Below are 25,876 nucleotides of genomic sequence, written 5' to 3' on the forward strand. Positions count from 1 at the left end.
TTTAATTGTCGAATGTTTTGCAGAGCATTTCGGCATCCGAGGTATAGAATCAACTGCGGGCCTCTCAATATGGAGCAGCTCTGAAACATCGGGAGTAGCCTTAGCCTTAAAGGATTCTGGTTCACCATAATCATGTGATCTTGTAGCAACATCGACATGAGTACTCATCATATACATTTTATGGATTTCCTCTTCTTGGTTGCCCCCATGGGGTTTCCAGTACTAGCATTCGCACCAACAAACATTTGCTTCCCTTGGGGAAAAGGGTTAGTTAGAACTACCTGGGAGCTAGAAGAACCTTGTTGTACTAACAAGCACTGAGTATCCTAAATCTTAGGGAAAATATGAGTTAAATGGTCTCCATTGCACAATTTGCAAGGGAACTTAACTTTCTTTTTAGACTCATTTTTACCCTCCCCAGTATTATTATTGGGTTTATTTGCATTACCCTTCCCATCCTTATATTTCTTCTTACCTCATCCCTTCTCCTTACCATCGAATTATTGATTTCCTTTGGTGTTGGAATACTGGACAACGTTAATAGCTGAAGGTTGGGAAGGCATAAACATTGACGACGATGCCCGAATTGACGAAACAATTTGTAAAGACAATTGTTGCAATTGACTTAGCCGGTTAGCCATACTACTATCAATCGATCCGACAATTCCATCAGTGTGGGGACCTGGCTTCCGTTTAGCTAAATCGATCTTAGACCGAGAAGCATCAAACAAAATTTTCTCAAGAATTCCAAATTGAGAATATATGAGTTGTAATTGTTGGGCTCCAAAGATAGCATGTTCTTCGGTGAACACTCCAGAGAGTGATACATCCCTAGATATTTTTGGTTGTGAAGGCTTTAGAAACCATTAGAGAAGGAATTCATTAGGAATATAGGCTTTGATGAGCCTCTTCCTTCTCTATCATTCCTAAATATGGTCAGAAATGTGAGTTGTCATATCTTGGTGGAAACTAGCCAATAGCTTAGTTCCAACATCATACCGAATGGTCAACTGGAAATGGTTCAAAAACATAGTAGCCAACTCACCAAACAAAGCAAAGGTACCCCCATTAAGCTCTATATACCATTTAGCAGCATTTCTAGTTAAGGTGCGCTAAAACAATCTCAACCTAATTGAATCATCAATTAGGGAGTTAGAGGAGAATCATAAATGAAATGTTGTTATATGGTCAGCCAGATCCTCCCTAGGCTTTCCTTCAAATTTTGGAATATCTGATGGAAGTTTGGTAGGAACTGGAGGCCATGCTAGATTGTATTGGATAGGATCATTCATCAATTTTGATAGATCTGGAAAATTTAGGGTTTCCATGAACGGTAAGCACAAAGGAGCTTGGGAATTCCATCCACTATGAGACGAATTCCCAACAGTTTGAAAAGAATATCCTGGATTTTTAAAGGCACCAAGTTGCCAAGGATTCCTCGTAGAAGGAACTAAACCATAAGGAAAACCTTGTGGTCTAGATAAATTCAGATTTTTACCAACTCCTATCATAAAGTTACTATAACCAGGAATATTTCCCCCCATCGAAGTATTAAAAGGAGAGGAGAGTCCTTGGTAAGGGTTCCATGCATTAGCGAAGGGAGAAAAAAACCTGAAAGGAACTTACGGGGGAGTAAGGCATGTTCCCCTGTTGACCAAATGAAAATTGGTTCCAAATTCCTATACCACTAAAAGCAAGGTTGGTCCACCCTTGAAAAGGATTATAACTTTGACCTTGAGCAGAAAAAGGAAGAGATCCTAAAGAAGGATTAGAATGAGGAATGTGACCACTCCCAAAAGGAAAACCCTAAAGAGAGGTTGAACCACTAGCCATAGAAGTCATGGTTGTAGAAACAATGAATGGGATGGATATAGGAACCAAAGGAATTGCACTAGAAGACATTCCAAAGGTGAAGGAACCATTGTGGGAAGAAAAATCTTGGCTGCCCCAACTCAAAGATGTAATCGAAGATCCAAATATCGCAGTACTAGGAGTCATAGTAGATATAACAATAGTACCTCCTCCGTGAACTAAAAGAGGAGTATGCTCACTAGTAGTACTCATAGCCAGATTTGTGCTCCTAGCAGTGATCATCGAAGGAAAAGGATGATAAAAACCAGGGCTTGTCGGCCTATCATTCGGGGTACCAATGTATAAAAGAACATCTGGATAATTAGGAGGAAGAGGTGAAGGAGTCACAGGTGACTCAGGAATCTCTTCAACTTCAACTTCGTCTTCCGATTAGAAGAGGACCCTAGAAAGGATAGGGGTATCCCTATCCAAATCACGAATTACACTAGGTATAGCCTGAGAGACTATAACCTGATGCAGAGGATCAATCTCCGATGTGTTAGTTACTACTGATTGGAAATCACCAACATAATTTCTCCTACACCTTCTAGAAGAAGGATCAGCACTCATAGGTGAGAGCCCATGAAGCCTCCTGGACCAACGAAATGGTCAATCAACCACTTTTAATTATTATGAGAACTTGTAAAGACTCAAAAAATTATAAAGCTATGGCAATCTAGGAGAAAAAAGCACTCATTGAAATATTCCTAAAGATACAATCAATCAAGCTGCTTTCAGGTATTTCCGCTATGGGTGATTAGGACCAGACACCAAAATACAAGAAAGTGATATAAAGGACCTTCCAAAGATATTTTGGAATAATGATAGCCCAAGCATACCAACAAAGGTAACAGAAACAATTACGCTTACCTCCAATCAAAAGCCTTTGCTAGTGCAAGTACCCAAGCTTTGCAAGGACAACCTCTAGAAGTATTAATGAGAGTGATGCAACGTCTGCCTTAGGTACCATGGGTATTACCCCCCCATAGTGACCTATGTGGTCCCTCGGAAAGGAAACTATGGACACAAGTTCGTATCGGCAGTCGAGCGAAACGGTCTTTGATCGGGATCCAACAAGTCTGACAAGGTGTATCTCTCTTTCCTACATTCACTCTCCCTCGTGTTTAACTCCCAGGAGAGAATAGCTTTCCCAGTCAACTTCACGATACTGGATTTCACTCTTTTAATCAACTTCTACGTTTTGAATTTAGAGTTTCCTTGGAAAGTTAACTCTCCTCTCGCCTATTCCAAGGCCCTAATATGACCTAGACTAGTTGATGTTACTAGTGACAAATCAAAAAATATTCTAGTTCATTTTAAATTAGGTGCTTGATTTTAATGGCTTTTCTTTAGGTCAAAGGGTAACATGGAAGTGCAACTTTATCATGTTATGGATGCAAAAGAAATCAATAGAAAACCTAGCTATATGCACATGCAACTTTTTTTATTTCGATGAAAAGATATTTCTACAAGGTTCTACAAACAAACTATGAAAGAAAAAAATCTTTTTCTTTTCTCAAAACACACGCTCACACATTCAAAATCTACAAAAAATGACTAAAAATGCCTTACATTGCAACTATCCAAATGCAAACTAAATGTCTAATGCAAGATTCAAAAGACTACTCTAAAAACAAGAAATGTGTTTCTTAAAACAAACAAGAGGCCAAACTTGACAAGAGGAATGACAAATTCACTCACAAAATATTCCCAAAATCAAGAAAATTCAACCCAATGAAAAGACTTAGTTCACAATTGCTCAAAACGATAAAAAGACCAAAAACAAAACCAAAAAGGAAAAAGAAAGACAAAAAAACAATGTTTTTATCTTTTTGTTTTTAAGGACAAAAAAGGGTTTTCGAGAAAGCAAAAACTACTAAAGGCTTCAAAATCAAATTCAAGCATAAAGAACCTTCAAACTTCACAAGCCATAGATATCACAAGCATGATAAGACTTAGAATGTCAAGAGGCTACAAAATCAAATGAAATGATCTAAAGAGCAGCAGACAAACTCCAACAAACAAGATAGAATTCAAGAGAACCAAGAAAACTTTGCAAGATTGCAAGAAAAACTTTTTCAAAAAATCAAGAAAAAACCTAGAACCTCAACTTTCAGGAAAGCAAGGAAAACTAATAGGAAGGATGGGTTATAAATGAATTGAAACCAATTCTTTGTTCCAAATACTCAGAACAACCAAGAACTTCACCAAGAAGCCTTGAACCCAAACACATAAACCAACACCTTACCAAAAAGCAAACCCTAGGTTGACTAGGTCTTTTCGCAAAGAGGGACAAGAAATTGATAATCTTCCAGAAGCATAACTTTCCAAGGCAATCAATGACTAAAAAAAAGCAAGAAACATCAGGCAAAACCCCTTACTAGCCTCATCATTTGAAAAATTCAAATAAAACTAGGCATATGTGACTATGCAGTGACAGACTCACGTGTATACACAACTGTTCTCAAGGACACACACGTATACACGTGTTTCTTTGGACAAAAGTGTGTGTATACATGACTGTATAGACTGAAACTCACGTATAGAAAATTTAGTAAGGAAAAATAAAAAAAATTAGGTCTGATCCAGAAGATCAGATTGTTTGCCCAGGTTGCAGGCAAGTTAAACACACTGGAAAGATAGGGAATCAAACAAGAAAGCCCAGATCAAGCAAGAAAACAACCCAAACTAGGAAATACTAGAAGTATTCCCCAGCGGAGTCGCCAATTCTGTTATGGGAATAATACACCCTAGGGTATGGGTTGAGCACCCCAACAGAGCAGAGGGAATACACCAACAAGAAGTAGACAAACAAGCAACCTTAATACTTAAACTATTGAAGTAGGAAGAAGAAGTATTACCCAGAGGTCCTACATTTGAGGTCGTTCCCGTAGGGTCCAAACCCTCTGCTTCCTCCAATGCCTTAAAACCTGCAACTCATTCAAGAAAAGCATATACAAAAACAGTAATAGAAAGCATGTTCATGATATAATTGTTAGATCATATAATCATATAAGCGTAAAACATGAAATCATACATCTGTTAGTGTCAGTGTCTTCACACTGCCATCAGTGATCAAAATCTACTCTTTTGCATTTCATAGTAGGAGTCCCATACTGATGAGTTTGCATTCCATTAGGTCATGGATTCACTGATGGTAGGGTTTACTTCAATTTTTCCCTCATGATCTGTACTTGCTGATCCTCTTTCATATATTTCAGTCATGGCTCATGTTCACTCTGCAGTTTATTTCATTAGGTCTTAGGGTTTGGTCTCATTAGGTTTTAGGGTCCCATCATGGTCAAAATCAATGATAATATGCCAATAATGATCAGCAAGGACATGAGAAGGCCAATAATGATTGGTAAAGCCATAATTTATCATTTTGAAAGCCTAATGTAGTTCTCACCTCAAAACTTGTTTTGAGGTGAAAACAGAGTATTTTGTTTTTATCTTCATTTATGATGTAATTTTATCTTCTCATATGTAATATTTGTTTCCTACTGCTTCTAAGCATCTTCTGATGTTGCCAAGTACCTGCCACTGCCAAAAATCAAGTCATCTTGAGCATCAATCCACCTGCAAGAGCAAAAGAAAACAAGCATGGAAAACAGAGTATTAAAAAAGACAAATAGACATTACAAAAGTGGGTTTTTCAAAAGCAAAAATTAAAAGGAAGTTCATATATAAACTCATTCTCTTCTATTTCATGCCATTGTGTCATTTTTCAAATCAAAGGAGCCAAGGAGAGAAGAAAAATCAATTTTCTAAGCGTTCTTGAGCAAAATAGGGGTGGCGTTGTGCTTAGAGAGAAAGGTGTTGCGCTTCTGGAATTTTTGGCCTGGCGTTGCGCTCCTGGGAAGTGGTGTTGCGCTTACAGCCTGGCGTTGCGCTCCTGGACTTTCTGCACAATTCATAATACAACGGGCGCTGCGCTTACAGCCCAGCGCTACGTTCTTGGGTGGTGGCGCTGCGCTTAGGCTAGCCAAGCCAAAAAACACTCCCAGCTTCCGATTTATGCCAAATTTCCTCCTAATCAACACTTGGCAAGTAAGTATCATTGTTCCTCTTGCTATTTAGTTTGCATATGTGAAGAATTTCATGGTTTTTCACTCTCAAATATAAAACCCTAATCTCCACTATAAAACCCTAGTTCTTTGATTCTCCCTACCACTCACCTCATAAACTAAACCCTTATCCCCACCACTATTATCACCTTCTACCACCCATTTATTACTCCCTAAACCCTCTCCCTCTCATGTTTTTCCCATAGCTTCACTTACATCCATTCCTCCAAGCCATTGCACATACCACCCATCCCATACATTGTCAAAATTGTGCAAACTAGGAGAGTTAGCTAAATCATGGACATAGGTAGTGATTTTGAGTATGAGGAGGAGACAGCTAGTGACAGTTCTGTAGAGATACATAGGCAAAGAAATCCTAACAAGGGAGGAAAAATCATAAGAGAAGATCCCACCAGTTTAAGAGAATTACAGGCTTGCTTACTTGCAGTCTCTTGTTTCAGACACCAAGGATGTTTCGAATTTTGTGAACTAGTCGAAAGTGCTCAGTTTCACCATGAGTTGGCCAGACTTTTTGTGGATCATTCACATAACCATGAGGTGACACTTGCCGAAGTAACCTTCACAATATCACCAGCTATCATTTCAGAGGCCACTAGAATCCCTAATGTTGGTGAGAAATGGTACAAGGGTTAGGATCTAGATGAGCATTACTATGAGCCCTACATCAAGCCTCAGTATAGGAAACAGGTGAAGAGGCTTTTCCCCTTTAAATTTTTGGAGAGCAGGTATGTTCCTTTGATGAGGATTATCATCAAATATTTCACTTGTGAAGGCAGATTCTCCTGGTTGTATGCTTACCATATCGGACTCCTCATGCACTTCACCAGGGTAAAGATGATGAATCTCCCATATTTCTTGTGTAGAAACATTGACAAAATAGCTTACCTTGTGCAGAAAAAACCATACCCTCAACAGTTGAACAGCATCTATCATTACTCTTTGATCAAAATAATTGTTCTTCATCATCTCAGTCTTCTTAACATTCCTTGGGAGACTTTCATTGCTCATGAGATTTTCAAAGGTCAACAGATCCCTTCACTAGTGCATCAAGAGGAAGGTGGGCCTTCTAGCCATGGGGAAACAAGGAAAGAGGTCAAGGAAACCAAAATTGTTGAGATTCCAGCGTACTTGACATATCAGAGAGGCACAAGGAGACTTTTTACAGCTACTAGGAAAGTGTTTGCTCCACGGAATGTGAAAGGGGGACCTTTCCTTCTTCATCACTCCACAGGCAAATGTTATCTCCACAAGGTGTGGAAGGGGCTTTGCCTTCTACATCGACGAAACAGGTACAGGTTGAGCAGTTGAGAAAAGGCAAGGAAAAAGTGTAGGAGGAAGATCTTGGTGATGAGGAGGAAAGAGATTTTGACTTGATTGAGCATGAGGAGCCACAGTAGCACTATACTCATCATGGAGTTCGCATCATTGACTTCGAGGCTCAGGACGAAAAAACTATCAAAGACATCATCATACAAGAAAGGGAAACTCAAATACAAGCTTTGGCGGATAACTTAGAGAGAGCCAAGTTAATCATCAAATATTTGGAACAGGAAAACAAACAGTTGAGTGACAAGCAAGTCCTCATGGAGCTAGAAATGATCAAATCAAAGAGGCTCATGTCACATTAACTCCTATTGAGCAGGAGATTGAAAATGATAGGGAAGCTTGTCTTGAGAGGGTCAACATACATCTTGAAGGACTTATTGAGAAGGCCAATAGAGATAAGAAAATGCTCCGGCACATGGCATAGCATTACATGACCCGCAACAAAATTTGTAACATGAGGATTAGAAAGTTAAAGGATAGGTTAAGGAGAGCTTTGTAAGGCAAAAAAGAGCAAGATAGATTGAAGATGTTGGCTGAAGCCTCCCTAGCCCATCAAAGCAGTTGATGGTGGTGTTCCATGCCAAATTTAAGCAAATTTTGAGAATTTTTCTCAATTTTGTAATTTTAAAATTCACAACACAGAAATTTTGCCCAGAAGCGCAGTGCCACTGGCGCTGTGCTTTTTCTTGGGGAATCAGATGGAGAAAAGGTTGGAATTTTTAGGTTTAGAATGATGAGGACATGCACCTTGGAAATTTTTAGAAGTTTTAGAGCAAATTTGGTCCACCAAAAGGTCCAAAAAATGACCTCTCTGCCTCTTTTTGGACACACAGAAGCAGCCTTGGGAGATTCAAGTTTTTAGGGGGGAATGAGCTCCAAATCCAGTAATTATAGGTGTTTCAGAAACTATACTTGAATACCTTTCCAATGAGCTATCATGGGTGTTAAACACACATGGACAGTGAAAACAATAAGAAAGATAAATCAGTGAGTGCAATTTTTATTAACAAAAGATGTACATTTATAGTACAATAGGTGACTCTTGGGATTCAGATCCCAAGGTCTCTTGGACTGCTTTGTCCATTCGAATTCCACACTAACCCTTTAGGATTAGGTGTCCAACATTCCCCCCCTTAATCCGAAGGGTTCTGTATGAGTCCAAGAAGAGAGCTGTAATACAAAATGTGCAAAGAATGCATGGCAGCACTAGGCTGAATGTGCTCTATGAAATGTTGGTAAAAAAGGGGTGGTGGTTTAAGGATGACCACCAACACTGGAACGCTTAATGCAGTTCCCGGAACTCTTCCAAGACTGGCAAGAAACTGAAGTTTTCTGCTAGAGGAAGTGATCCTATTGTTTTAAAGAGGGAAACCTTCAACCATAAAAGGGAGGTCTCAACCTGTATAAAAGGTAAAACTTCAACCTGAAAAGGGAAGTCTCAACCTGTGATGGTTTAAGGATAACCAACAACTCTGGAATGCTTAATGCAATTCCTGGAACTCTTCCAAAACTGGCAAGAAGCTGGTGTCTTCTGCTAGAGGAAGTGTTCTTAATCTGTGTTCACGGGCATCTTTGTCTCTGGCTGCAACTCTGAAACTGGTGTGGCAGGTTGTGGCTCAGGCTCGCTTGATGTGACTTTGAAGCTTGTAGATGACCATCATTTCCCCCCCTGTCAGGTACAAGGTGAGAAGATGGAGAAAACTCAACTGCAAGACTGTTTAATACTTTGGAACAAGTTCTGACATGTGTTTGGAATATCTTCTTGGCTGTTGATGCCCATTGCCAAGAAGCGATCCATCCAAGATGAATCTTTGTTCTTGCAGGACGTTTGTTTTTGAAGCATCTGTGTGAAGAATGGCTGGTTTTATGACAGTGCTTACATGGATGAAGATCAAAACAGTGATCTTTCAAATGGCCAACTCGATCACAGTGTTGGCATTTCACGATCTGTTGTTTTTGTTGTTGTTGTTGCTGTGGAAGAGGGGCAGAATCTGGAACAGCTGAAGGTGAGCTGCCATGAGAAGCAGGTGAACTGTCATGAGGAGCAGGTGAACTGTCATAAATGAATCCAGCACTCTGAAACTGAATGGGCTTGGCATAGTCTGGAATATGAAAGGACAAGTCCTTGTCATATCCAAGACCAGTTCTGTGCTTGTTGTGGACAAGCTGTTCCCAAGGTCTGATGATGGGCTTGGGAAGTGCAGACTGAGTTTCTGCATCTGCATGTTCAACTGCTGCTTTATTTGAATGAACTGTACCATTATTGACTTGCTGTTTATGGGAGTCTGCTTCGTTGTTCTGAACAGAAACAGGTTCAGAATGACTCCTTTGTTTTAATTCTTCTTGCTGTAGCTGTGTTTCAAGCTGCAAAAAATCAACTTTGTCTTGTGCATATTGTAGACATGTCTGAATTTCTGAGAGAGAGCCTTTGCTGATTTGGAATGTTTCATGATTAGAGGAATGTATCAAAGTTTTTAAGAACTCTAATACTTCAGTGATTTGAGGCATATTCTTCATTGTCAAAATTACACCCCTTTAAAACACTGATTACAACTATAACCCAATGAGTAAAAGTAACACCCACTCACAGTACAAAGACACAGAAAAATCCTTTGTGCAGCAAATGAATCAAGAAACAGAAACTATAATGAGTTTTAAATACAGTCCCACAACTGGGGCAGCAGCAACTGCAAACTTGCTTGGATCCTTCAAATACTCCTTCGCTTTTGAATCAGAAATGATGGCTAACAAAACTCCAATAATTATAACACTGTCCACACAAACCAGAGCCTTCAATTCAACGCAGAATCCAACAGAGCGCATACCAGCATATGACATTCAGCAGAAAGCCTTCACGACTTGCCGAGAACAAAAAACATATCAATACATTGTTATATTCTCACCGGATCAACCTCATTACATTCCAACACACTATCACTTAAATGAACTAGTCGAAGGAAACAACATAACAAGAGCTAGCTAATATGGTGGTTGCATGCTGCACAGGTCATCAACGACCCTTTCGATTCCCACACTACTTCTGGTCTTTGGTAGGTTTCTCCTTTATTGTGGATGTTTATCTATATAAATGATGCTTATAATGAAGATCAACACATTTTCCCAGCATTAGCTCTTCGAAAAGTCCAAAGAAGTAGCCCTCCTTGATGCAGAGAGGACAGTGCAGTTTGCTCGGGCAAAAGCTTCGATGGTAGATGATTTACAAAATAGGAACCAGAAGTTGATAAAACAGATTGAAATACATCGGCAAAAGGTTGCAGAAGTTGAGAAGTTATGTGAACTTTTTATCCATCTTTGTCAGGCATAAATCATCAGCTTCATCAACCTCCACTATATTTTTTTTTTTGTGTCACCCATAGCTGTGACGTAATTTCCTCAAACTCTAGAACAACGACATAAAACAAAGAATCGCATAGTTGTAAGCTGTTTATTCTATTGTAAAGCGGTGTCCTCTGGGATTCTGAACCCTCTGTTTTATCCAATCGCAACACTAAACTCCACGCAGCCTTCGGTACACTTCCAACAGGGATTATGTTGCCTCAAGCCCAGATTTCCGGTCCCTGTAGTTCTGTTGCCAAATACCTTCAGGAATTCATTCACTGTTCTTCTCCAGCGAGGGATTTTGATGGCTCCTTCAGCTCCTATCCAGCGTTCAAAATGATGGTCCCTTCAGCTCCTATCCAGCGTTCAAATTCTGTTACCAACTTCAACGAGGGTGTTCGGACGCTTCTGATGCTTGGTAAGGCGTCACCTAATAGCACGAGTCTTCTTGGGACGAAGATCAAGAGGCAAGTACTTCTTTTTCTTATATGCTTCTCTTAATGCAAATCGTTAGTTATCTTAGAGAGCTTTGTAACCCTGAGCATGGAAATCTTAGCCTTGAGCTATAGTTTAAAACTCTGATTTTCTTTTGTTGTGGAGCTCATGAACCTTAATCATGGCATTTCGATTCAAATCATTTCACAACAAGTTTGCTTCGTGTCTCGGCTCCCCTCGTCTCCTCCTTATGGAGTCCGTGGTATCGATTTAAAACGTACCTGTCCTGGCGATGCCAACACTGTACCTCGTATCTACGTTACCTAATTTTTCTTTCTAACGCAATACGCCAGTATAATACACGAACAATATAAACTTTGACAACAAAACCTCAAGGCCACTGTGCATATCAATGTAATATCTATGCCCGTGGTATATCAGCGTTCTGACGGGATATTCATCAAATGGAGCGTTATGTGTACAAGAGGCGTTCTGACACCAGCGTTCTGATACCAGCGTTCTGACGGGATATTCATCAAATGGAGCGTTATGTGTACAGTGAACGTTTCATGATTGCACGCGTGGCAATGAACGTTTCATGCTTTCGGTGTGGAATCCTTTTCTTCCTTTTGCCTGGAGTACGCTTCCCCAACCTCCAATCACTTGGATATCAACAAGTAAAATTGGGGAGACATGTTACCGCGGATGACGGACTGGGTTTCGCTCACACCGCTTCCAGCTCCATCTACAGCCGGAATAAAATACATACATGTGGCAATTTGTGGGGTTCCGGTGGTATGTTCTGCCTTCCGCTCTGCCCGTCTGTATATATCCAGCAGAAATATGAATCTTCAAGCTCTGCAACGCTAAAATCGGTGCCAAACGTGTATATGTCGACTGCAACGTCTACAGCTCAGCATTATTACAGTACAATCGATCTTCGGACATCATACTTAATTCTGTGCAATGCAATCCCGACCTCAAAATATGCAACGGCTAACGGAATGCAAGTACTGCGAAGAAATTACGGTGATTTGTCCCATGCCAAAATTTACAGAGCCTTTAAAAAGGTTAAAACGCCAATTTTCTTTTGACCTTCACTATCTGGCCAAGAAGTGGGACTCCGCGGTAAGTAGCTAAATTTAGTGCTCAAGTCAGAATGACAAAGGCCAGTGTTCAGACCAGTTGCACAAAACTACACAGGCCACACATCATGGCTCTGATACCATGTTAAACACACATGGACAGTGAAAACAATAAGAAAGATAAATCAGTGAGTGCAATTTTTATTAACAAAAGATGTACATTTATAGTACAATAGGTGACTCTTGGGATTCAGATCCCAAGGTCTCTTGGACTGCTTTGTCCATTCGAATTCCACACTAACCCTTTAGGATTAGGTGTCCAACAATGGGCTCAATTTGGCTAAAGGGAAGGCCTCCAAAATTAGGTGGAAAGTGGTGCTACGCTTAGGACCAGTGGCGCTGTGCTTAGGACCACTTTGCTCAGGAAACCAAAATTCGCCTGTTTTGACTGTGAATTTGATTTGTCTCTCCTCATGGATGATTTCACTGATGTAATTGATGACATGGCATGTAAATGTAATGGTAAAATAGTTTTACAGGGTAGATTCATTAGTTAGGGGTGGTTTTGAGGCAAATGAATCAGTTTCCCTACTTTTAGAGGCAAGTTGTTTAACTGCCTATATTCCTAGTCCTTATTTGGAAATGGTTGAAACAACTCCTGTTCTCATGGTTTTGACCCCTGATGGTTAGGATGAGGGATTGCAATGTCTATATCATGTATTCTCTTTCTCATTTGCAAGGGTTGGATTCATCTGGATGCTCACGTACTGAACACTTATCATTTTGTAGCAGTTTTGGCAGGAAACTAACAAAGTTGCAGCTATTTTTATGGGATTCCTATGGTGTGGACTTTAGCATGTGTTTCTTTTTCTGTTAATTTGTTCACATGTTATTTATGTATGCCTCTTTCATGTAATTTCTTTTGACTAGTTGTTTTCATGTCAGATAGGTGGAATACATTAGGTTTTAATGCTCTGCCTTGGGAAAACACCAATATTTTATGTTTTCATCTATTTAGGAAGGATTCTTGACTTTCTCAAGCCCTTCTTAGCTCCTCACCAGTCTAGCCTTTCACCCCATAAGACTTTAAGGTGCTGAAGATCATACCTACCTTGCCCCATAGAATCCCCTGTGATTTTACTTTAGTTTCCCATACCCAAAATTTCCCAGCTCCTCTTGATCTGGCAAAAACGCCAACAAATTCAATCAAAACCCTTGAACTACTATACTTAGCATAAAATATTTTTCCTAATCCATTCATCTTGACTGAGATTCATAAGGAGAGATCCCTCTCTCGGTCTAGTAGGGCTAGCTACCAGGTTAAGCTTGGTTTGTGGTTACCCTAGAATTGCCTCCCTTCAGCCTGAGGTCAATCTAGGTGATAACATAGTGGCGACCATACTGGGGAACGAAATCTCATTACACCCTAGTACTATTTGGTTCTTTTCAAGAATTTCTGAACTTTTGGATGATAAGTTTAGAATTCATTAGGCTGAAAATTGGAAAGTTGTAAAGTAATAAGAAAATCTTTAGAATTTGAACATACTAGCTTCGAGAAGGTACACCAGATCCAACCCGGATCCCAATCCTCCAGACATTGTTAGTGAGCCTCAACGCATTGGCCGAAATTATAAGAAAGTTGCAGAGAGACCTACTGTAAATCAAGAAACACCAAGTGAAAATTCCCTCATTAGAGTCAATTCATTCCCAGAAAAGTTAGACACCTTGCAAGATCTTGAATTTGATGTTAATTTTGAGCAAAGTCTATTCCGTAGTAAGTCTTTAAGTTGGATTGACCAAACAGTTTTTGATCCTTCCATATTTCAAGATAATTCTGATTCACAGAGTTCTTATTCACAGCTTCTTCATACTCTTGATTTCATACAAAGCATTTCTGCAGAATCAGCGTGCAAGTCTCGTACCCCATTCATTGAATTCCGAGACATTTTCACTCAAACTAGCCCTTAGCCTGCACCTTCTTCTCCACATATTAATCAGGCAACTCAGACTATCACCAATATCCCTGAGCTTTCAGAATTTACATCCACTACTCTCATAATACTGCATTCACCACACCTTGGGGAACTTTTCATTATGCTAAAATGCCATTCAGTTTGAAGAATGTTGGAGCCACATTTCAGCGAGCAATGGACATCGCTTTCGCTAATGAAAAGGATATATTTCTGGTTGTATATTTAGATTATTTGGCAATGTTTTCGGGGTCCGATGATGAGCATCTACACCATTTAAATATTGTGTTTTAGAGATGTAGGAAGTTCGGGATATCTCTTAATCCAAAGAAAAGTCTTTTCACCATGGATGAAGGAAAGCTGCTTGGTCACATTATCTCAAAAGAAGGAATTCACATTGATCCTTCAAGGGTGGAGGCAATTCAGCAAATAGATTTTCCCCGGAACAAGAAGGAGATACAAGCTTTTAATGGTAAGATGAATTTCTTACACAGATTCATACCCAATCTAGCTGAACATTTAAGAGAAATAACTAACATGTTGAAAAAGGACAGCATGGTAAAATGGACGGAGGATGCCATGAAGTCATTCAATCTGGTAAAGTATGCTTTATCTATAGCCTCGATCTTGATTAGTCCTGATTACACTCAAGATTTTATCATATTTTCATTTGCATCTGAGCATACCATGGCTGCAGTATTGATGAAAAAGAGAGATCAACTGGAGAATCCCATTGCCTTTTTCAGTAGGACCATTAGAGATGCTGCCTTGCAGTACAATATAATTGAAAAACAGGCTCTTGCTCTTGTCAAAGAGTTGAAGGATTTCAAAGTGTACATTCTGCACTCACACATCATAGCATACGTTCCCAATGCAGTAGTAAAGGATGTGTTGATACAAACTGATCCGAAAGGAAGGCGAGGAAAATGGATTGCAACTATGTTGGAATATGATCTGGAAATTAAACCCACAAAGCTGATCAAAGGACCAGACTTGGTGAGATTAATGGCTGAATCAAATCTGCATGCTTTAGATATCAATCTCATCACAGCCATGTCAGAAGACTAAGAAGAAATCTCTCTCATTCAATTGTCTGAAATGTTTCTTCAGTCACCATGGTATTCAGACATAGTGTATGTACTTCAGCACCTTTTGCCACCTCCTGGAATGACAAAGAACAAAGGTAGATCACTCAAACTCAAAGCTGCTAAATTCTGCATTCTAAATAATGCCCTTTATTGGAAATATCTAGGAGGCGTGTTACTTAACTATTTGGTTGAAGATGAAGCTCAGCAAGTGATGTATGAATTTCACAAAGGTGATTGTGGTGGTCATTTGTTCTGGAAGACAACGGCAAACAAAGTGTTGAGAGTAGGTTACTACTGGCCGACTCTATTTTCAGATGTTTACAAAACAGTCATGAGCTGTCATGAATGTTAGGTCTTTCAAGGGAAAAGAAAATTGTTGCCTCTTCCTCTGAAACCTGTTGAAGTCAATGCACCATTTCAGCAGTGGGGACTCGATTTCATCGGGGAAATTCATCCAACATCATCGGCGCAGCACAAATGGATCCTAACAGCAACTGACTACTTTACCAAGTGGATTGAAGCAATTCCGACCAGACAAGCCACAGATACGGTAATCATCCAATTTCTAGAGTCAAATATTTTATCATTTCGGTTGTCCTAGTAAAATCATCATAGATAATGCAGCCGCATTCAAATCAAAGAGGATGATCAAATTTTGCAGCAAGTATAACATTACTTTGGGTCATTCTACAACATATTACCCGCAGGGAAATGGTTTGGCTGAATCATCCAATAAGTCTTTGGTGAACATCATCAAGAAGATGTTGGAAACAAATAAGAAAAGTTGGCACAGGAAGTTGGTTAATGCTCTATGGGCTAACAGAGTGAGCCACAAGAGATCCATAGGTATGTCTCCATTTGAATTAGTTTATGGCATTGACATAGTTTTTCCAACATCTCTTGCAGTTCCAGTTATGAGACTGTTACAGGAGGCTGGCAGTGAAGAAGATGACTTTCAGCGAAGAATCAATCAGATGATTCATCTGCAGCAAACAAGGGATGAAGTTTTCCAAAACACTTTTAGATTGCAGGAAAAGATCAAGAAAATCTATGATCAGAAAACTAAAGCAGACAAATTTCAGCTAGAGGATGTAGTGTTGCGGTGGGATGCTCGGAATGAGGACAAAGGAAAGCACGGTAAGTTTGAAAACTTATGGAAAGGACCCTATAATATTGCAGCATACAGAGGACAGAATGCCTTTCTGCTCAAGGAGATGGATGGTCAGGATTGTCCAGGAGGGCCAGTTAATGGTAGGCTCCTGAAGCACTACTACTTCTGAGGTGATTTCTGAAATCATGATATGATCATTGTACATACCATTTTCCCTTTCATTGCAAGATTTCAAGGTACACAGTCATTTCAGCTTGGGGCCTGAGGTGAAGGCTATAAAGTTTGAATGATATGTGTAAGGTTTGCTAGTTCTAGTTTAGTTTCTAGTCACAGTTTGAGTCATGAGTCAGTTTCAGTTTGCATAGTGTCAGTTTTCAGTTTTTGAAGAGTTTTGACTCCGTTGCCCAATGGATAAGGCTACTAGGTCTACGATGTTCTTGGCACCTCCAAGGAGCTACCATCCCCATTGGAGCCAATGTTAGTGTAAGTGTCTTCACACTGCCATCAGTGATCAAAATCTACTCTTTTGCATTTCATAGTAGGAGTCCCATACTGATGAGTTTGCATTCCATTAGGTCATGGATTCACTGATGGTAGGGTTTACTTCAATTTTTCCCTCATGATATGTACTTGCTGATCCTCTTTCATATATTTCAGTCATGGCTCATGTTCACTCTACAATTTATTTCATTAGGTCTTAGGGTTTGGTCTCATTAGGTTTTAGGGTCCCATCATGGTCAAAATCAGTGATTATATGCCAATAATGATCGGCAAGGACATGAGAAGGCCAATAATGATTGGTAAAGCCATAATTTATCATTTTGAAAACCTAGTGGAGTTCTCACCTCAAAGCTTGTTTTGAGGTGAAAACAGAGTATTTTGTTTGTATCTTCATTTATGATGTAATTTTATCTTCTCATCTGTAATTTTTGTTCGCCGCTGCTTCTAAGCATCTTCTAATATTGCCAAGTACCTACCACTACCAAAAATAAAGTCATCTTGAGCATCAATCCACCTGCAAGAGCAAAAGAAAACAAGCATGGAAAATAGAGTATTAAAAAAGACAAATAGACATTACAAAAGTGGGTTTTCAAAAGAAAAAATTAAAAGGAAGTTCATATATAAACTCATTCTCTTCTATTTCATGCCATTGTGTCATTTTGCAAATCAAAGGAGCCAAGGAGAGAAGAAAAATCAATTTTCGAAACGTTCTTGAGCAAAACTGGGGTGGCGCTACGCTTAGAGAGAAAGGCGCTGTGCTTCTAGAATTTTTGGCCCGGTGCTATGCTCCCGGACTTTCTGCATAGTTCAAAATACAACGGGCACTGCACTTATAGCCCGGCACTGCGCTTAGGCCAACCAAGCCAAAAAAACGCTCCCAGCTTCCAATTTATGCCAAATTTCCTCCTAATCAACACTTGGAAAGTAAGTCTCATTGTTCCTATTGCTATTTAGTTTGCACATGTGAAGAATTTCATGGTTTTTCACTCTCAAAAATAAAACTCTAATCTCCATTATAAAACCCTAGTTCTTTGATTCTCCCTACCACTCACCTCATAAACTAAACCCTTATCCCCACCACTATTATCACCTTCTACCACCCATTTATTACTCCCTAAACCCTCTCCCTCTCATGTTTTTCCCATAGATTCACTTACATCCATTTCTCCAAGCCATTGCACATACCACCCATACCATACATTGTCAAAACTGAGCAAACTAAGAGAGTTAGCTAAATCATGGATAGAGGTAGTGATTTTGAGTATGAGGAGGAGACAGTTCTGTAGAGAGACATAGGCAAAGAAAGCCTCACAAGGGAGGAAAAATCATAAGAGAAGAGCCCACCAGTTTAAGAGAATTACAGGCTTGCTCACTTGCAGTCTCTTGTTTCAGACACCAAGGATGTTTTGAATTCTGTGAACTAGTGGAAAGAGCTCAGTTTCACCATGAGTTGGCCAGACTTTTTGTGGCTCATTTACATAACCATGAGGTGACACTTGCCGGAGTAACCTTCACAATATCACCAGCTGTCATTTCAGAGGCCACTAGAATCCCTAATGTTGGTGAGAAATGGTACAAGGGTCAGGATCTAGATGAGCATTACTATGAGCCCTACAACAAGCCTCAGTACAGGAAACAGGTGAAGAGGCCTTTCCCCTATAAATTTTTGGAGAGCAAGTATGTTCCTTTGATGAGGATTATCATCAAATATTTCACTTGTGAAGGCAGACCCTCCCGGTTGTATGTTTACCATATCAGACTCCTCATGCACTTCACCAGGGTAAAGATGATGAATCTCCCATATTTCTTGTGTAGAAACATTGACAAAATAGCTTACCTTATGTAGAAGAAACCATACCCTCAGCAGTTGAATAGCATCTATCATTACTCTTTGATCAAAATCATTGTTCTTCATCATCTTAGTCTTCTTAACATTCCTTGGGAGACTTTCATTTCTCATGAGATGTTCAAAGGTCCACAGATCCCTTCACCAGTGCATCAAGAGGAAGGTGGGCCTTCTAGCCATGGGGAAACAAGGAAAGAGGTCAAGGAAACCAAAACTGCTGAGATGCCAGTGTACTTGACATATCAGAGAGGCACAAGAAGACTTTTTGTAGCTACTAGGCAAGTTTTTGCTCCACGGGATGTGGAAGGGACCTTGCCTTCTTCATTAGTCCACAGGCAAATGTTATCTCCACAAGGTGTGGAAGGGGCTTTGCCTTCTACATCGACAAAATAGGTACAGGTTGAGCAGTTGAGAAAAGGCAAGGAAAAAGTGCAGGAGGAAGATCTTGGTGATGAGGAGGAAAGAGATTTTGACTTGATTGAGCATGAGGAGCCACAGCAGCACTATACTCATCATGGAGTTCGCATCATTGATTTGGAGGCTCGGGATGAAAAAACTATCAAAAACATCATCATACAAGAAAAGGAAGCTCAAATACAAGATTTGGCAGATAACTTAGAGAGAGCCAAGTTCATCATCAAATATTTGGAACATGAAAACAAATAGTTGAGTGACAAGCAAGTCCTCATGGAGCTAGAAATGATCAAAGTAAACAAGCAAATGGCCAAAGAGGCTCATGTCACATTGACTCCTATTGAGCAGGAGATTGAAAATGATAGGGAAACTTGGCTTGAGAGGGTCAACATACATCTTGAAGGACTTATTGAGAAGGCCAATAGGGATAAGAAAATGCTCCGACACATGGCATACCATTACATGACCCGCAACAAAATTTGTAACATGAGGATTAGAAAGTTAAAGGCTAGGCTAAGGAGAGCTTTGGAAGGCAAAAAAGAGCAAGATAGATTGAAGATGTTGGTTGAAGCCTCCCTAGCCCATCAAAGCAGTTGATGGTGGTGTTCCATGCCAAATTTGGGAAAATTTTGAGAAGTTTTTGCATTTTGTAATTTTGAAATTCACAACACGGAAATTTTGCCCAAAAGCGCAGTGCCACCGATGCTGCGCTTTTTCCTAGGGCATCAGATGGAGAAAAGGTTAGAATTTTTGGATTTATAATTATGAGTACATGCACCCTGGAAATTTTTAGAAGTTTTAGAGCAAATCTGGTCCACCAAAAGGTCCAAAAACTACCAAAAAATGACCTCTCTGCCTCTTTTTGGACACATAGAAGCAGTCTTTGGAGATTCAAGTTTTTAGGGGGCAAATGAGCTTCAAATCTATAAATTCTAGGTGTTTCATAAACTAGACTTGAAGACCTTTCCAATGAGCTATCATGGGCTCATTTTGGCGAGGGGGAAGGCCTCCAAAATCAGGTGGAAAGTGGAAATATGCTTAGGACCAGTGGCGTTGCGCTTGAAACCATTTTGCTCAAGAAACCAAAATTCGCATGTTTTGACTGTGAATTTGATTTCTCTCTCCTCATGGATGATTTCATTGATGTAATTGATGACACTGCATGTATATTTAATGGTAAAATAGTGTTAGAGGGTAGATTCATTAGTTAGGGTTGGTTTTGAGGCAAATGAATCAGTTTCCCTACTTTTAGAGGCAAGTTGTTTGCCTGCTTATATTCTTGGTCCTTGTTTGGAAATGGTTGAAACAACTCCTCTTCTCATGGTTTTGACCCCTGATGGTTAGGATGAGGGATTTCAATGTCTATATCATGTATTTTCTTTCTCATTTGCAAGGGTTGGATTCAGCTGGATGCTCATGTACTGAACACTTATCATTTTGTAGTAGTTTTGGTAGGAAACTAATAAAGTTGCAGCTATTTTTATGGGATTCCTATGGTATGGCCTTTAGCATGTGTTTATTTTTTTGTTAATTTGTTCACATGTTATTTATGTATGCCTCTTTCATGTAATTTCTTCTGATTGGTTGTTTTCAAGTCATATAGGTGGAATACATTAGGTTTTAATGCTCTGCCTTGGGAAAACACCAGTATTTTATGTTTTCATCTGTTTAGGAAGGATTCTTGACTTTCTTAAGCCCTTCTTAGCTCCTCACCGGTCTAGCCTTTCACCCCATCAATCTTTAAGGTGCTGAAGATCATACTTACCTTGCGCCATAGAATCCCTTGTGATTTTACTTTAGTTTCCCAGACCCAAAATTGCCCAGCTCCTCCTGATCTGGCAAAAACACCAACAAATTCCTTGAGCTACTATACCTAGCATAAAATATTGTTCCTGATCTAGTCATATTGACTGAGATTCATAAGGAGAGAGCCCTCTCCCGGCCTAGTAGGGCTAGCTACCAGGTTAAGCTTGGTTTGTGGTTACCCTAGAATTGCATCCCTTTAGCCTGAGATCAATCTAGGCAATAACAACATCAGTTAGATTAAAACATGAATTAAAGCATTAAGATATAATCATCGGGAATAAGACATAGTTTCTTTATTGATGATAGCAAAAGAATATGGAAGAATACAACCTGATCCTTCTCTGGCTCCGAGCGAAACCTTCGTCTGGATCTATCCAACCCAAGCCTCAACAATCCTCTTTCAAAATCATACACATGGATTCCATATAAAAGAGATGGACATCACAATGAGGAAACAGGAGTTTCCTATAGCTGGGAGTGTAGGAGGCACAGGGCTAAAATCAGACTTGATCAGGGACAACTTGGATATAATTTCAATATTCTATCTCTCTCTCCCCTTAGGCCTTCCCCATGAGGTGTATTTATATGACCTCAAAACACTTTTTTCAGTTGGGAAACAGTTAGGCCACGGGCTCCTGTGGGTAGGCTTCCAGTGTAACCCATAAATCCTACCCAAAAAATAGTGATTTGATAATTTTTTTATATTTTAAATCATATATGCGGGTTGGATATAGTTGAACCCACATGCGCACATGCTTTTTACAGGGCAGAGTCGCGTATGAAATTTAAAATAATGTTTTTTAATATTTGGACAAACCAAGTCTGATGGGAAAGGGTTGCCCAAGGCCATGACTGAGAGTATCAAGTATACAAAGGTGGTAAATGATGATATCATAGTTAAAAACAGTTAATATAGAATTTGATATATATTTCGTTAGAGAATTTTTTGTACAATTTCTTTTATAGATTTAATATCCTTGTGTGAATGATGAATAAAATAATCAAAAGGATTTATTATGCACATGTAAATTTTGATTGATAGATTAATTTGATTTGGAATCTTTAATTAGTTCAAGGTTTTATTTCTGATAGTGTGAAAAAGAATTTGATTTTGTTGGTGTTATATTTATTTCTGTAATCTAAGATTGGCTTTCTTTTATCCAATTGTGAAAAGGATTGAGATTTGATTTTTCTATTTACTTCTACACTTCAGTTTATCTTTATTTTTGTTAGTCTGATACTCTCCTTTCCTGTAAAGAGTGACAATATTTTTACTTTGAGTGATTCTTAGATAAAAAATGTGCATGAAATCATCCTAATTCAATTTGAAATTTTACTCACATAATAAAGAATCCTAGCACAACTGGTGCACATACACTTCATCAGTTTATCAACTAAATTACCAAAAAAATTGGCGGCGTTGTTGGGGAAGTGTATATAGGATTTTTTTTAATGAGTCTTTTCATTAAAAAAAAATGATAAAAAGATATTTATGCATAGGGAAAGATATTTTAGGGGTAGGTTTATAAGTAGAGGTAGGAGTTTAATTCCAACATCACCACTCACCCCACCATGACCTCGTAGTACCACACCATCCACCAAAACTCATATTCCATCATTTACAAGTAGACATAGACTTCCTGAGGTATAGAGATCTGAAATCCAATTGAAAGATTCACCAACTTCCTCTATTGAAGTCGTATTGTATGAACTTATATCCCCAACAAAAGGAGTAATATTTCTATCTTCAACTAGAGAACAACTTCTAGGACAAGAATTGGAAGTCCCTAGTGAAGAGGAAGAAGAAACTTATTTTATTCCATTGGTAGAAGAACCAGAAGAGGAGCTAGAAAATCCAATTGAAGAACCCTATATTAGCTCTGAGGAATCTACAATGGCAGGGGAAGGAGAAGGAGAAGTACATAATATGAATGGTGAATTTAGGATTGGAGGTGGAAGAGGTAGAGGAGGAAATAGAGGAGGAGGTGGAGGAAGAGGTGGTAGAGGAGATCCATAACCTTTTGGGTTTCCCATCTTAAATGAAGATACCACAGTTACAATGAAGAATATCTCACCCTCCATCCTCCCTAATTTCCATGGAGTAAGACATGAGGATCTTGAAATATTTCTTTTTGAGTTTGAAGTTTTATGTAGATCTTATGACTACTTGCTTGATTCTCAAAAATTGAAATTGTTTCCAACCACTCTTAAAGACAGAGCACTTAAATGGTTTATGGGATTAGGAACACATACCATAAGAACATGGGAATAAATGAAAAATATGTTCTTAGATAAATACAAAGATTATTTTATGCCTCATAACGTTAAAGATGAAGTCTTTAAAATGATGCAAAAAGAGGATGAAAATCTTGAATATTTCGTTGAAAGATTTGCTTATAATGTTAAAAGGGCTAAGATGCATAATCTAGATGAAGAAACTCTGAAAGATCTTTTGCTAAAATCCAATAGAGATGAGTTGGTAGATCTTCTCAATTCAATCGGAAAAGGAGATTTTTCTCAGTTATCATTTAGAGAAATTTGTGAATTTTGTACACACATTTCAAAAGGAAAGGCTAGAACCAGGAAAAATTCAAGGGACCCTATTATATCTAGGATTAACAAATTTGCAACTGGGATAGTAAGTAGAGCAAAAATAGGCAATTTTCTTAACAACTTCAAAACATATATCTTAGGGAGTATTAGTGAACAAATGGATACCCTTAAGATTCAAAACAAGCAAAAAGTTGAAAATGTTGCATTATAAATTTGTTGTCATAAATACAAAAAGAAACATTCTCTAAAAGAATGTCCTCTTGATAGTGTAGAAATATGTGCTATTTGTGAAGAGATTCATATCATAAAGGAATTCCCTTCAATTTCTGGACTTAAAGCAGTCTTACAAAATGTAGTTGAAACAAGCCAAGTTGAGCCGCTCTATTTTATTGGTAAAAGACCATGGCCACAACAACAGCAAAATATGTTACAAGGTCTTAATCCTCAATACCAATCATATGCACAACCTCAAAAAAATTAGAATACTCCAATGCCTTGGCAAAATTGGACACCTCAAAATCCATTATGGACACAAGGTTGGCAGTATCCTCCTAGGAACCCTTAGTATAATCAATTTCAACATCCATTTATCCCATATCGATCTCCATACTATCCTCCTCAATCAAACTCTTTTCCACAATTTTAAAATCAAACTCAACCTTCTAATCAACCACTTCAATTACCATGCACATCATACCCCCAAAAAACCAATCAACTACCTGCTCAACCACTTCCAAATCCAAATAATAAAAATTCACAACTTGTTTAAAGTATAGAAGGTTAGAATTTCCAGGCTTGCATGATAACTCCATTAGATCTAAACAGTGTCCGACTTAGATCTGGTAGAATTTTTTAAAATAAGTTACCATCTGTTGTTATTCAGGAATCTGGAGAGGATGAACCCTTTGAGAAAGAAACATATCTTAATCAAGAATAAATTCCTCAGAAAGAAAGCACCCTTATACATGATACTTCAATAAACTCAACTCCCATTGCATAACAACCTTCTATTTCTGTTCAAAATCCACCTTTTCCTGAAAGGATAAAATTTGACAAAGGAATAAAAAACAAACTGTGTTGCCTGAATATGATATGTTAGATGAACTGAAGAATGTTTGCATCAAAATTCCTTTGTTACAAACTATAGGGGAAATACCAATATTTGCAAAAACAATCAGGGAGTTAAGCATTAAAAAACCATGAATAAAAAGAAAAGAAGTTAAAAAAATCAGTTAGTTGGAAAAATTGTGGATATTATGATGGGAAAACCAGCAGTTCATAAATATCTAGATCCAGGTAGTCCCATTGTAAAACGGGCATTAATGGTGTCGAGATTCCAAACACATTGATCGATTTAGGAGCAGTTATCAATATCATGAGTAAACAAACTATGGATCAATTAAAACTTTCTAATCTTTAATACACACCAACATTACTATAGTTAGCAGATAGATCTGTTATCAAACCAGATGGTGTATTAGAAGATGTATCTATCTCCTTATATTCTTTGGAATATCCTATTGATTTTATGATTTTAACTTTCAAGAATAGTTTAGGAGGACACCCATTGATTCTAGGTAGACCATGGTTAGCTACAGCTGATGCTTTTATAAGTTGTAGATCTGGTGATATGTTTATTTCTGATGGAAGCTCTACTAAGAAATTCACATTATATCCTCCTGCAAAACAACAATACAAGTAGAAAATGAAGTTTGGATAGATGATGATAATGAAGATTTTGATATACAACCAATATTTGATACTTCAAAAATAGATGAAGAAGATCAAATTTTAAATTTAATGAATATGATTCTTCCTTATATTGTGAACAAGACCAAAATTTTCAAAAACAATACAATGTTTAATATTTATCATCTCATCGAATGGCTTTACATTCTATGGAAAAATTTAGCGATTCTTTAATAGAAATCTTTCGAGGAAAAACTTTGAACATTAACGATAAGCTGGAAGAATCCCAAAAGAAAAAATTGATAAAGATGTTACAAGAACATTCCTTTGGTTACAAGAACATTCCTTTTCTATGTGTTGAAGAAAATGTTAGGCCAGTTCGACAAACCCAAACGAGGATGAATCCAAATCTAAGGGAAATTGTTAAAGAAGAGTTACAAAAATTGTTGAATGTGAATTTCATTTACCCATATAAGATAGTCAATGGGTCTCACCATTAGTGATTGTTCCAAAGAAAAATGGAAAATGGAGAGTATGCATCGATTATAGGGAATTGAATAAAGCTACCTTGAGAGATCATTTTCCGCTTCCCTTTACAAATCAAGTCCTTTATACATTGGCAGGGAAAAAGTATTTTTCATTCTTGGATGATTTTAGTGGATATAACCAAATCCAAGTAGCTACTGAAGATCAAGACAAAACAACTTCTACCTGTCCATGGGGAAATTATGCTTACCAAGTACTTCCTTTTGGATTATGTAATGCACCTGCAAC

The sequence above is a fragment of the Pinus tabuliformis genome, chromosome 6 (genome assembly GCF_031772625.1).
Source record: "Pinus tabuliformis cultivar Carrire ecotype Pingquan chromosome 6, CPIR1, whole genome shotgun sequence".
Lineage (NCBI taxonomy): Eukaryota > Viridiplantae > Streptophyta > Pinopsida > Pinales > Pinaceae > Pinus > Pinus tabuliformis.